Raw genomic sequence first — 11,617 nt, forward strand, 5'->3', positions numbered from 1 at the left:
CCAACGGTTTGGGAACTGTCTCTGCGACTCATTTCTAGCCACCAGCGAAAATGTGCCAGACGCCCATCATGTTGATACCACATTCTGTTCCTTTTTCCTAAAGGTATTTCTTCCAATAACAGACCTAATGTTTCTTGGAGGAATGTGGTGTACTTCCTACCATTAAGATTTCCTTCGATGAAATAGGGCCCTATAATTCTGTCCTCCAGAATGCCACAACATACAGACACCGACCACGGTTTTTCGTGTGCAAATTGCCGTAGCCAACATTAATTTTCAATTGCCCAATAATGCATGTTATGCAAAATAACATTTCCATGGATCGCGAATGTAGCCTCGTCAGTAAATAAAGTCAAATTAATAATTGCGTCATCCCTCTGAATCTGAAGTTAAGCCCATCGGCAGAATTCAATGCCATGCATACAGTCCGTACCAATTAATTCTTGGTGGAGACTGTTATGTTAAGGATGATATTTATGGCGATGCAGAACACGAACAACATACTCTGGCGCATGCCAGATTCCCTTGCGCGAGCTAACACAAGGATCTCGAACCACAGTGGCCAGAGTACCACTTTCCTTTCCCTCGTAAGTAACTTTCCTTTGCTGGATATGTTTCCGATGCGTTAAAGATCCGGTTGTTCCCAATTTATCATACACATATGTGAATGTACGACGCGTAGGGTGAGTACGTTGAGGATATATTTCAGCGTATAAGTCTCTAGCTCTCACTGAATTTCGTTGGCATTCTCCGTAAATGGGAAGCATATCGACTTGTTCTTGAAGGAATACATCATTCACATTCGCTTGATTCGACGATACTAGTCTTACCGTTCCTTGTTAGTGTTTCATTGCGACACCGTCGAATAGTGTTTACATGTCAATTCCATGTTAGATGGACACGTCGTGTTCGGCGAGTATTTACTATTTGCACGATATACGTGAGGGAATTGTCAGAGCATGTGCCTCGACAAGTGCCGAAGTAATAAGGACTACCACTCAATCCATGATAAGAAGATTGCAGCACTTCATTGATACCAATGGTCATCACTTCGAACACTCTCTGGAAATGGACGGGATACCTTTTTGACCGTTGAGCTTGAAATACCTTACTGTTAGTATTAGTTGAAAACAGTCTAATACTACTAAACACTGGTTTACTGGTTCATGCCACAGATTGATTGGAAGAATTTCGACCTTACTGTTACACATCGTTGGATTAGTCTCGATAGCTGTTGTCAGAAAATAAGTACCAAACTGTAGCATCTCATTTGAAAAATACTTAGTCGACCTTCATATCTCTGACGAGACCACACCTAGCCACAAAAAACCAACGTCATGTTATGACCCCCGTTGTCCCATGCAACATTTGTCCCACAAACTTTTCAGCTGCTATCATACTTTCGGAGTGATTCTAGATGGCAATAGTTAGTGACTCATCCTGTATATATTTTTTTTTAATTTTTTTATAGGAGATGAAAGGAAATGCCGAAATAATATACAACTTATGCTGTAGGGTAGAAACATCAAATGATGAAAACAATAGAAGTCAAACAGATTTAAAGCCGGTTCGTGCCCAGTGACGTCATGAAAAAAATGCTTTAGAACCGTTGATATGTTTTAGCTTCAAAAGAGTTACGAGATGTGTTTCAAAATTACATTACATGTGTTTGGGATAAAATATTAAGAATAAACGGTAAAAACACAAAAGTCGAGGAGATTTTAAAAAAAGTTTTCCACCCAACGACGTGATTAGAAGAATGGACGTGTCGTATTTATTCAGTCATTGAAATACTATTCTCTTAGAAGCTGTACCGCTATGTTCGACATGGATTCCTCGTCTATGGCAACTACTTACCACTTTTATTAATTAAAATAATAACTCTTAGCTCTTATTTGGAAACATTACAATTGTAATTCTGCAACACGCCAGAATATAACTCTTTTAAGCTAAGGCATGTTAACAGGTTTTTTTTTGGGTTTTACGTTTTTATAATTACAAAACGTCCAATTTTCTCACTGGGCGCAAAACTTTTTTTAAATCTGCTTGACTATTGCTGTTTATCGTTTCCAGTATCATTTTGTCTGCAAAACAAGTAATGCAATTCTGAAACACTTCTGATAACACTGCTTTAGCTAAAATGTGTTAACTGTTTGAAAGTACCGGCTTGTACAATTTTTATAATTACATCATGCCAATTTTCCTCATCACGTCGTCAGGCGCCAAATTTCTTTAAACCCACTTGACTTCTACTGTTTTCATCATTTGACGTTCCTTCTCTACAGCATAACGGAAGTTGGATATTCTTTCTGCACTTTTACTGTACACATATAAGCATCGTCTCTGACTCATCTCCTACTCTAAAAAAAAAAAAAAAATATCTAATCGCCTCATATTGTATATTATCATTTGGCAGTTTAGAATGCATTTGATAATGACCTAATATAAGGTTCGAAATTGGTCGTGTAAACTTAGTAAAATTCTAAAAGAAGCAGCTGGAGCCCTAAAACAAAGCTGTTGTCACAACGAGAAACGCGTATGTCCACAGCACTCATCATGAAAATGTGCAACAAAGGGAAATGGTTGGTCACCAAGAGTGTTCAAATAAACATCTTGGTTTTAGAAGCTTCCGGGCATATTTAAACTGTGTGCTCGCGAGGCACTCAAACCTGGGACCTTTGCCTTTCGCTGGAGAGTGCAGAACTGGAGAAAATAGGGCTGTGAAGGTGGATCACGAGTCTTGCTTGGTAGCTCAGTAGTTGGAGCACTCGCCCGTGAAAGGTAAAGATACCTGTTTGGAATCCCGGTCTGCCACACACTTTTAATCAACGACGAAGTTTCGCCTCAGTCCACACTCCCCTGAAGATGTTTTGGATCTTGGTTCATATTCACGGTAACCTCACTGGGTGGGCCCTAGCCTCGGTATGAGAGACAGCCCCAAAACACATCCGGCATGAACCACATCCTGTTCACACCACCGGCTGAACTCCTCATTGGACAATCAGCGCACTCTTAGCTTTGAATCATTTAAAAAGACGCAAAATGGCCACTCGTCGTTTCACACTGCACCCCTCAAGTCGTCTACTGTTGTAGTTGTGTCCACTGAAGACGTGCAGTAGTATGTGCCACGAAGTAATGAAGTAGTGAGATGTACCCGAATCGGAATGTGCATAGCGTGCAGTTGCTTTCGCAATTTTCGCTCAAAAGCTAGTTGAGATTGACCTCCATTCAGTGACAGCGGCAGTGACATAATTCTGCGAGCACCTTGGCTAGCAGACAATGGGACACATGGGAGTTGAATTTATCCTTGAAGCGTGATGGGATAGAACTAGATACCCTGGTTCGAGTGCCTGTCCGGCACAAATTTTCCTTTGCTTGCAATAAGTTGTATATCCATGGTGGTACCGCACTCACTACTTGCGATTAAATTTCGTGGTTTAATACGGCTAGAAAGCGTCCTAAGTGCATTTCTTCAGACACGAATCCATATCCGAAAGAACGTTGCATCGAACTAAACACTGTCAAATACAGACAATGCAATCATGAACATCTCTCAGGTTTGAAATCGATTGTCATCGACAAGGAGTTCACACTCACCTCTGGCACCTGTTAATTGATATTTTTTTTATGATTACAGTATTTTCGCTGTGATATGAGGCTACGAATCGTACACAGTTGCTTTTAGGCACATTAGAAAGTCTGCGTGGATATACCAACATATCGATCATCTTCATTCACAATATTATCATAGGCGTGCCCAAACACTTAACCATGTCTGTCATCCAAGCACAGTTTAACTCTATGCCCAGCTGTGGACACACAAATTTCGAATGCCTGGCAATGAAAGTGTCCTCGGTAGAGCACCGGAGAGAAAAATGTTCCACACCAATACCTGGAATACCATTTAAGACTGATTAAAGGTAAATATTTGCTAGGTCAGAAAAATCTGTGCATTCCATGTGATCACCTCAAACAGCCTAGTGCTGACAGCAGAAGTGATACGTAAAACACAAAATTCGTACGTAAATATATGCTTCTTGTTACACCAACGTGTATTGAATTGTACATATAAATCTTCGCAATCATTCCCTCGCACTGTTCGAAATTTGTGACTTTCATTAATAGGCAATGTGCTTCCATAGAAAAAGTAAATACTGTAAATTTTTTTTTTTTTTTGGAGAACCGTGCACCAAAGTTTAGCGATGGATGAGACTAGCATGTCACCCTCTTTCCGAGCTCTATGTCACGTACCTGTTCTACAGCTAGCATATTGGAAATTGCGTTACACAAGGTGGAAACAGACATCATCCTTGGGGTCGTGATGTCTGCTGATGGTTCAAATGGCTCTGAGAACTATGGGACTTAACATCGGAGGTCATCAGTCCCCTAGAACTTAGAACTACTTAAACCTAACTAACCTAAGGACATTACACGCATCCATGCCCGAGGCAGGATTCGAACCTGCGACTGTAGCAGTCGCGCGGTTCCGGACTGAAGCGCCTAGAACCGCTCGGGCACCGCGGCCGGCGATGTCTGCTGAGCTGGTGTGTATAGCATATGCAGTGTGTTCAGTGATTACTGTTCAAGAAAGAATGAACAATCCAGATCTATGTTTTTTGCATTGTGAAACAACAGCTTTTCAAGAATACATAAACACAACTGCATTATACGAGTACACGAGGAATAAACGAAGTAGATTCCGTTATTGTTAACAGATTGGTGTCCGCAGCTCGTGGTCGTGCGGTAGCGTTCTCGCTTCCCGCGCCCGGGTTCCCGGGTTCGATTCCCGGCAGGGTCAGGGATTTTCTCTGCCTCGTGATGACTGGGTGTTGTGTGATGTCCTTAGGTTAGTTAGGTTTAAGTAGTTCTAGGTTCTACGGGACTGATGACCATAAATGCTAAGTCCCATAGTGCTCAGAGCCATTTGAACCATTTGAACAGATTGGTCGTTTATTTGGGCCATCCTGTTCAAGGTATTCTGGTGTCGGTAAATTACGTCTGCTTCTGCATCTACAGCTGTACTCTGCAAACCACTGAGAAGTGCGTGGCAGAGTATACGTCACACGGTACCAGCTGGAAGGGTTTTTACTTCTTCCATTCTTGTATGGACCGCGGGGAGAATGATTGTCGGAATGTCTCTGCGCGTTTTGTAATTCATATAACTGTTTCCCGTCGTTCCTTAGTTGCTTCAAAATTCATGACGTTATATTTCAGGATTGCAACTAACAAGGGAACCTCCCCATCGCACCCCCCTCAGATTTAGTTATAAGTTGGCACAGTGGATAGACCTTGAAAAACTGAAAACAGATCAATTGAGAAAACAGGAAGAAGTTGTGTGGAACTGTGAAAAAATAAGCAAAATATACAAACTGAGTAGTTCATGGGAAGATATGCAATGTCAAGGAGACTGAGAACGCAGGAGCGCCGTGGTCTCATGGTAACGTGAGCAGCTGCGGAACGAAAGATCGTAGGTTTAAGTCTACCGTCGAGTGAAAACTTTAATTTTTTATTTTCAGTTTATGTGAGAAACTCTTATGTTTTCATCACTTTTTTGGGAGTGATTATCGCATCCACAAGAAAACCTAAATCGGGCAAGGTAGAAGAATCTTTTTACTACTTCGCCAAGTGTACAAGTTAGGTGGGTCGACAACATATTCCTGTCATGTGACGCACATGCCGTCACCAGTGTCGTATAGAATATATCAGATGTGTTTTCCTGTGGAGGAATCGGTTGACCTATGACCTTGCGATCAAATGTTTTCGGTTCCCATTGGAGAGGCACGTCCTTTCGTCTACTAATCGCACGGTTTTGCGATGCGGTCGCAAAACACAGACACTAAACTTATTACAGTGAACAAAGACGTCAATGAACGAACGGACAGCTAATAACTATGCAAAAATAAAGAAAATAAAATTTTCACTCGAGAGAAGACTTAAACCAAGGACCTCTCGTTCAGCAGCTGCTCACGCTACCACGGGACCACGACGCTCCTGAGCTCATTTTGTCCATGATGTTGCCTATGCGACCCGTGGACTACTCAGTTTGTATATTTTGCTTATTTCTTCACAGTTCCACACAACTTCTTCCTGTTTTCTCAATTGATCTGTGTTCAGTTTACCAAGGCCTATCCACTGTGCCAACTTATAACTAAATCTGAGGGGGGTGCGATGGGGAGGTTCCCTTGTAAGTGAAAGGCAGTTTGCTTTTTGCCATATGCATTTCGCTTGTTTTATTTATGAAGCATCTTCAGTGGCCTTTAATACATGTTTGTAAATGCATCTGTAGTAGTTACGTCCGCAGCTCGTGATCGTGCGGTGGCGTTCTCGCTTCCCGCGCCCGGGTTCCCGGGTTCGATTCCCGGCGGGGTCAGGGATTTTTTCTGCCTCGTGATTACAGGGTGTTGTGTGATGTCCTTAGGGTAGTTCGGTTTAAGTATTTCTAAGTTATAGGGGCCTGATGACCACAGATGTTAAGTCCCATAGTGCTCAGAGCCATCTGAACCATTTGACGCTTCCTTAGCTAACGAGAATCTTAAGTACTTAAACGCCTGCATACACGCATTATTTGAATATTTTCTACATCTACATCTACATCCATACTCCGCAAGCCACCTGACGGTGTGTGGCGGAGGGTACCTTGAGTACCTCTATCGGTTCTCCCTTCTATTCCAGTCTCGTCGGATTGTCGGTATGCCTCTATGTGGGCTCTAATCTCTCTGATTTTATCCTCATGGTCTCTTCGCGAGATATACGTAGGAGAGAGCAATATACTGTTTGACTCCTCGGTGAAGGTATGTTCTCGAAACTTCACCAAAAGCCCGTACCGAGCTACTGAACGTCTCTCCTGCAGAGTCTTCCATTGGAGTTTATCTATCATCTCCGCAACGCTTTCGCGATTACTAAATGAGCCTGTAACGAAGCGCGCTGCTCTCCGTTGGATCCTCTCTATCTCTTCTATCAACCCTATCTGGTACGGATCCCACACCGGTGAGCAATACTCAAGCAGTGGGCGAACAAGTGTACCGTAACATACTTCCTTTGTTTTCGGACTGCATTTCCTTAGGATTCCTCCAATCAGTCTGGCATCTGCTTCACTGAAGATTAATTTTAATCGTCATTCCATTTTAAATCACTCCTAATGTCTACTCCCAGATAATTTATGGAATTAACTGCTTCGTTACTGACCTGCTATATTGTAGCTAAATGATAAACGATCTTTCTTTCTATGTATTCACAGCAAATTACACTTGTCTACATTGAGATTCAGTTGCCATTCCCTGCACCATGCGTGAAGTCGTTGCAGATCCTCCTGCATTTCAGTACAATTTTCTATTGTTACAACCTCTCGATATACCACAGCATCACCGGCAAAAAGCCTCAGTGAACTTCCGATGTTATCCACAAGGTCATTCATGTATATTGTGAATAGCAACGGTCCTACGACACTCCCCTGCGGCACACCTGAAATCACTCTTACTTCGATGGACTTCTCTTGTAACCTCCCCATAAAATATATTTAAGTAATGTGAATATGATTCTAATTTAGTGTAACCTCAAAACAAAATTCTTTCACAGTGTAACCTCCCCACAAAAATTCTTTCTCATTTGTAACTTCCCTACAAAATTCTTTTCAAATTAACCTCCACATAAAATTCTTTCTGATTTAATCTAAGCTAAAAATTCATTCACATTTAGCGTAACCTCAAAACAGAAAAATTCCTAAACATCTCAACAGTAAAAATTATAATTATGTCGTTCACATTCAGTGTAATGTCCCAATAAAAAATGAATTCGATAACCTGGTGATAAAACAATGTAACTAACCTCTCAATTAAATTGTCGCTCACTTATGACTTTTCAATAATTCACTGTGAATTTTGGACGACAGCAGTGCTGCGTCATGGCCCTGAAAGATCATTCTGAATAAAAAAAGGAAAAATTCTTACCTCACTGAAGTCGCCGGATATATCTGCTCTTACAATAAATCTTTCCGGCACAGCTCTGTGCAATGCTGGCCGACCTATCTGTCATTTATGAAAGGAAGCAACTGATTTTTCTATTGCAATAATCGGGATGATCATGGATGGGAGAAATTAGTAAATTCTTTAAATTGAAATGAATGGTTGTTAAAAGTCACTTTTTATGAGAAAGATTATTATTACGAGATTTTTAAAACATTTATATGGGACTTGAGATAACATTACAACATATTCGCGAGGCTGCTTTTTACCTTATACATTAATACTCAGGCTCCGACATCGCTGCACCGCGACCGGGCCAGCCAACACGATACACCAGACGAGAGCAGACTCCAGACTAGCAACAACTTACTGCTACAGCTACACAGTTCCTACTGCAGTCAGCACTGCTCTCTGGTCAGAGACCTTGCATATCGCAGGCAGCGTATGAGCAATACATCGAAATTACATCTGCTCGGAACTCTTACACTCTCCATTGAGAATGACATGCTGCGTTCTGTTACCTAGGAACTCTTTAATCTATCCACACAATTGGTCTGATAGTCCATATGCTCTTACTTTGTTCATTAAACGACTGTGGGGGAACTGTATCGAACGCCTTGCGGAAGTCAAGAAACACGGCATCTACCTGGGAACCCGTGTCTATGGCCCTCTGAGTCTCGTGGACGAATAGCGCGAGCTGGGTTTCACACGATCGTCTTTTTCGAAACCCATGCTGATTCCTACAGAGTAGGTTTGTAGTCTCCAGAAAAGTCATTATACTCGAACATAATATGTGTTCCAAAATTCTACAACTGATCGACGTTAGAGATATAGGTCTATAGTTCTGCACATCTGTTCGACGTCCCTTCTTGAAAACGGGGATGACCTGTGCCCTTTTCCAATCCTTTGGAACGCTACGCTCTTCTAGAGACCCACGGTACACCGCTGCAAGAAGGGGGGCAAGTTCCTTCGCGTACTCTGTGTAAAATCGAACTGGTATCCTATAAGGTCCGGCGGTCTTTCCTCTTTTGAGCGATTTTAATTGTTTCTCTATCCCTCTGTCGTCTATTTCGATATCTACAATTTTTTCATCTGTGGGACAATCTAGAGAAGGAACTACAGTGCAGTCTTCCTCTGTGAAACTGCTTTGGAAAAAGACATTTAGTATTCGGCCTTTAGTTTGTCATCCTGTTTCAGTACCATTTTGGTCACGGAGTGTCTGGACATTTTGTTTTGATCCACCTACCGCTTTAACTGAAGACCAAAATTTCTTAGGATTTTCTGCCAAGTTAGTACATAGAACATTACTTTCGAATTCATTGAACGCCTCTCGCATAGCCCTCCTCACACTACATTTCGCTTCGCGTATTTTTTGTTTGTCTGCAAGGCTTTGGCTATGTTTATGTTAGCTGTGAAGTTCCCTTTGCTTCCGCAGCAGTTTGCTAACTCGGTTGTTGTACCACGGTGGCTCTTTTCCATCTCTTACGATCTTGCTTGGCACATAATCTAACGCATATTGTACGATGGTTTTCAACACGATCTGTACTTGAGAAAAAACTTTTGTGTTGAGCCGTCAGGTACTCTGAAATCTGATTTTTGTCACTTTTGCTAAACAGAAAAATCTTCCTACCTTTTTTAATATTTCTATTTACGGCTGAAATCATCGATGCAGTAACCGCTTTATGATCGCTGATTCCCTGTTCTGCGTTAACTGTTTCAAATAGTTCGGGTCTGTTTGTCACCAGAAGGTCTAATATGTTATCTCCACGAGTTGGTTCTCTGTTTAACTGCTCAAGGTAGTTTTCAGATAAAGCACTTAAAAAAATTTCACTGGATTATTTGTCCCTGCCACCCGTTATGAACGTTTGAGTCTCCCAGTCTATATCCGGCAAATTAAAATCTCCACCCAGAACTATAACATGGTGGGGAAATCTACTCGAAATATTTTCCAAATTATCCTTCAGGTGCTCAGCCAAAACAGCTACTGACCCAGGGGGCCTATAGAGACATCCAATTACCATGTCTGAGCCTGTTTTAACCGTGACCTTCACCCAAATTATTTCACATATCGGATCTCCGTCAATTTCCTTCGATACTATTGCACATCTTATCGCTATAAACATGCCACTCCTTCACTGTCCAGCCTGTCTCTGCGGCATACATTCCAATCTGAGTTTAGGATTTCATTACTGTTTACATCTGGTTTTCAGCCAACTTTCTGTCCCTAGTACTATATGGGCGTTGTGACCGTTTATTAATGAGAGCAGTTCTGGGACCTTTCTATTGACGCTCCTACAGTTTACTATTAGCACATTAACATTGTTATTCCCTGTTGCATTTTGCTTACTCCTACCTTGCCGCGTCTCCGGGGCCGTCTTGGCGGGCCTAGGGAGGGAATTCTCTAACCCAAAAAATCCACATGTGCACTCCACACGTTCTCCGCTACCCCTGTAGCCGCTTCCTGCGTGTAGTGCACGCCTGACCTATTAAGGGGGACCCTACATTGCCGGGATTACTATTGAGATTTTGAGAGGTTCCTCCATTATTTAACGATCTCTGCTCATTCCTTCTAAGTGTCGATTGATCGCCATTTGTATAACCCATACTTCCACCTTGCCTACCGTTTGGCCCAAGTTCTATCGCCCTGTATTGGAATCTGTTATCACGGGCTTTCTGGTTGTTTTCTTCGATAATAGCTATATGGTCTAACGTCGTGAGGAACGACTCCAAGTCTTTGTCGTTGCCGTAAATCAATTGATTCCGGATGCTAGTTGGTATTCTTGCCTTAAGTATGTTTATTATGTCTGGCAAGGGCATGGGTCTGTCCCAGTATCTCGTTTTATTTATATATTTTTCGAAATACCTTCTAAGGCTTCCTTTCGAAACGGAGAAAGGCTCTGGGTAGAGCACCTCCTGCCTTAGGGGTTCCTGTACCCCTTCTGACCAGAACTTTGCTAAAAACGCCTTCTCAAAATTGTCATATGTCGGGCAAACAGAAGTCATGTCCGAGGCCCAGATCGCCCCCGAACCTTGTATATATCCTGTAACAAAACTGATCTTCTGCCACTCCGACCATTTTCTGGGTAGCACTCCTCTGAAACTTCGATTAAAAACAATTTCATGGACCACCCTTTTGTCAGGGTTAAAAATCTGGAATTGCCGATGCTTTATCATTTTTTCTTCGGCATGGTAAAGGCTTTAGTAATTTCCGTTAGATACGAATTCACGCGAACAACCAGCTTGTGGCAATTTAATGTTTGAATTACTTGCACAAGTCGGTATTGTGTGCGAATGGGCAGTAACTGGCTCTATAGTCGCTGCCAACTTCTGGTGCTGCCCTGTATTCATTTGTTCTGAGCTTTGTTGTGAAACGCGCATCGACTCTTCTATCGTTTCTTTCCAATGCTCCAAATCAGCACCTAACTGCTGTCGCACCTGCTCAAGTCCTTTCGCAAACAAATTCTCTTCCTCTTTGCCAGATAAACTCTGGAATGCTGCCTTAACATTTTGCTCAACGTTTCCACACATTAGCCTTTTGTTTTCTAATGTGATTTCGGATAATTTACCCGTAAATACGTTAATTTGGTGGTCTATAACGTCTTGACGCTCTGTCAAATGTTCAACGCTTTCCTTTAGGTTAGTCTGTGTACGTGCCA

The sequence above is a fragment of the Schistocerca nitens genome, chromosome 9, assembly GCF_023898315.1.
Source record: "Schistocerca nitens isolate TAMUIC-IGC-003100 chromosome 9, iqSchNite1.1, whole genome shotgun sequence".
In the NCBI taxonomy this organism is placed as follows: Eukaryota; Metazoa; Arthropoda; class Insecta; order Orthoptera; family Acrididae; genus Schistocerca; species Schistocerca nitens.